The 3,716-nt window shown below is 34.3% G+C and overlaps 1 non-coding gene across 1 annotated transcript; it reads right to left on the minus strand.

Moving 5' to 3' along the window:
• Positions 1–286: 286 nt before the first annotated feature.
• Positions 287–358, minus strand: TRNAW-CCA (transfer RNA tryptophan (anticodon CCA)). The gene has a single exon. It is a non-coding gene; the product is annotated as a tRNA-Trp (tRNA).
• Between the last annotated feature and the right edge of the window lie 3,358 nt (positions 359–3,716).

Raw genomic sequence — 3,716 nt, forward strand, 5'->3', positions numbered from 1 at the left:
TCACATCTATGAGTTTCACACTTATGAAAGCGCTTTTAAGGTAAAAGCGCTCTTATAGGTCTCATGGGTTTCACACTTATGAAAGCGCTTTTAAGGTAAAAGCGCTCTTATAGGTCTCAGTCTCACATCTATGAGTTTCACACTTATGAAAGCGCTTTTAAGGTAAAAGCGCTCTTATAGGTCTCATGGGTTTCACACTTATGAAAGCGCTTTTAAGGTAAAAGCGCTCTTATAGGTCTCAGTCTCACACACTTATGAAAGCAAGTCCAAAAATTAAAAGGAAAATTGAACCCTACGTGAATCGAACACGCAACCTTCTGATCTGGAGTCAGACGCGCTACCATTGCGCCAAGGATCCATTCATGTAACGTTTCGTCTGGTAATTTATATATAAATATTTGTTTCCTTTCATGTTTTAAATATCAGTTTCCGCTATCATGTCTCATTTCTTCCCTTCTCAGAAAAATCGTTTCTTCTTCTTCCAACCTAACCTAACCCTAAAAATGTAACAATGCTTCCACCGCCACCGTCACCCCCAAATTGAAATCAAACCCTAAAAAATCCAACACCACTGTCATCATCACCATTCACTTTCCTCCCTCACTGAATGACAAACCCTTTCCTTCACTGAACACTGACGGTAAGCCTCCATCCTCAACGCTTAACCACAACGAGTTTACGCCATTCTTCATTTACAAACAGGTTTGTGCTCCTATTTGTTCTTATTTGTTTTGATTTTTATTTTTCACAATAGATTATAATATTTTCATTCTCGTAACCATTTCATTCACACAGAAGAAAGGTTTTTCTGAGTTCAGTTTTTGTGTCGGATTTTCTTTTAAGGTTCCTAAAAACTCATGCTTTGTTTTTGTTTTCAATAGTTCTAACACAAATTCCTCAGTTGTTTCACAACCCTATTATTTTAATAGTACTAATTATTCTTATTTTTCTCATTACAATGCTGCTGAGAATTCTCTTAAGAGAGTTGAAGAAGGTATGGTTTTTTTTGTATAGTTACTGAAGTAAGTTTGTCTTGTGTTGGAGTTTGAATACCTATAATGTGACAAAGAATGGTTTATACTCTGATAACTTTTAATATATGGTATTTTGTTAGAAATTCAAGGAGATAGAAAAATGCAAGGAGCAGGAGATGTGCAAGGAGCTGGAGGAATTGGAGATATGCAAAATACCTGTAAGTCTATGCTAACTATGATGTATTGTTGTGTAAAAAGGGAGCTTTTTTTAGTCTAGTTTATGTTCATTGTTTCAACAAAATACCTGTAAGTTTATAATTTATTATAAACTATAACTAATAATACTCATTGTTTCAGCAAGTGGGCAACAAACACCAATTGCCAATGATCCTTCTCAACCAAATCAACAAACTACAACAGCACACAATCTTCCACCAACTGGCCTAAAGAAAAGAAGACTTGATGAAAATGGTAACATAAAGAGATCTGAGGTATGGGATCACTTTAACCTTATTCCTGATAGTGACCCCCCAATTACTGAATGTAAGTACTGCCACAAAATGTATATGCATGACTCTAAGAAACATGGAAGATCAAACTTAAAGAGTCACATGAAAACATGCCTCAAGTATGCATTGAACGTGTCTATCGACCCTACCCAAAGAATCTTGTTATATTCAACAACTAAGGGAAATATGTTGGTTCCATTAAGTTCTAGGTTTAACCATGTAGTTTGCATAAATGGATTCATGTAGAGAGTACTTAGTCAAGAGATTCATGGCCAGCAGTACAAACAACTTGTATCTTTGGCCGTATAATTCAGGGTTAGATTTTAATTCTAAGTTTATTCTAATCTTTAATTGTTTCTTTTACGTAAAAAATTTCCATATAAACTTTTGTTTTAATTTATAGGTGTCACTGGTTGTTGCTTGCTATTGATCCTTTAAAAGAAGTGGTATATTTTCTGAATTCGATAGATGGTGAATGGACAAATTATCCGGATATGAAGCAATTAGTTGATACGTAAGTGAGACTGTTCTAAATATTCGTGTATATTTATGTGAGATTGTTCTAAATATATGTTTTTATTTTGTTAGATCAATAAAAGTGTTCCGATCTCAAAGACAAGCTCGAGTACCACGTACTAAATCCAGCAACATTACGTGGATAAAAGTGCAGGTACTTTAATTTTCACAATTTTGCTTATAATAGTGATGCTACTTGATAAGAAAAGATAACTATACATTCTTATTTATTTTTCTATGTAGTGTCCTCTACAGCGCAACGGTATCGATTGCGGATACTTTGTAATGAGGTTTATGAGGGAAATCATTAATATGAATCAAATAGAGATTCCAATCACGGTATGGATTTATAACTTAGGATTTGTTTTAATATTTATCGAATATTTCATATTATTTATTACTTTTAACTAAATCATGCATATTATGTTTTGTTATGTAGTACTTTGATGAATACAAGTGTGCTCATTACACGAGACTGCAGTTGGAACAAATCAAGGAGGAATTGTGTCAATATTTTATTGAGAAAAGATTAATTAGTATATAATGGTTTCAAAATAACATGAATACTTTGATGAAGAATGGTTTCTGGTTGGCAAGTGTATAGTTCTTTATATTTTTAACAGATTAGTTATGACTCCAAATAGGCCGTATAACATATTAGTTTTGACTTGTGTATAGTTCTTTATAATTTTAGTGATATCTTTAATTTCATGGATAGATTAATGTGTTCATTCTTGTGTTGGTTTGCTTTAAAAAATTACAAATGCTTGAATTATGACTCCAAATGTGTTCAGTGCCTATCTATCCTTGTGTTGGTTTGCTTGAATTATGACTCCAAATGTGTTCATTCTTGTGTTAGTTTGCTTGTGTTGGTTTAAAAAATTACAAATGCTTGAATTATGACTCCAAATGCTTGAATTAGAGAGGCTTGATTTACAGGTTTATGGGATTATTCCCAAAAAATATTACAGGTTGAAATGGTAGGCTTAAACTGAAGGCAGCGTTTTGTTATTTTACTAGAGGAAAAGACAGCGCTTTTTAGTAAAAAGCGCTGCTAAAGGTTGTCAATAGAGAGCGCTTTTTACTAAAAAGCGCTGCTAAAGGTTGTCAATAGAGAGCGCTTTTTAGTAAAAAGCGCTGCTATAGGTTGTCAATAGAGAGCGCTTTTTACTAAAAAGCGCTCTCTATTGACAACCTTTAGCAGCGCTTTTTAGTAAACAAAAAGCGCTGCTAAAACCTATAGCAGCGCCACCTACGGCAGCGCTTTTAAGCGCTTTTAAAGGCCAAAAAAAGCGCTCTCATAGGTCTTTTTTGGCGTAGTGGCTTTGGAATGAATGACTCAAAATCAATTGACACCCCTATGCCTACCAACGGAAATCTAGATAAAGATGAGCATGGTAAGAGTGTAGATGTCAAAAAGTTCAGAGGTATGATTGGATCTCTTCTGTATCTTTCTGCTTCTAGACCTGACATCATGTTTAGTGTTTGTATGTGTGCACGATATCAATCAAATCCTAAGGAATCACACCTAAAAGTTGTTAAGCGTATATTTAGATATCTTCATGGAACATCTAAATATGGGCTTTGGTATTCCAAAGGAAGTGATTGTAGCTTAGTAGGTTACTCCGATTCTGATTTTGCTGGCTGCAAATCAGATAGGAAAAGCACGAGTGGTACATGTCACTTGTTTTCAAACTCTCTAGTAAGTTGGCATAGC

This window comes from Lathyrus oleraceus, chromosome 5 (assembly GCF_024323335.1).
Source record: "Lathyrus oleraceus cultivar Zhongwan6 chromosome 5, CAAS_Psat_ZW6_1.0, whole genome shotgun sequence".
Taxonomy (NCBI): Eukaryota; Viridiplantae; Streptophyta; class Magnoliopsida; order Fabales; family Fabaceae; genus Lathyrus; species Lathyrus oleraceus.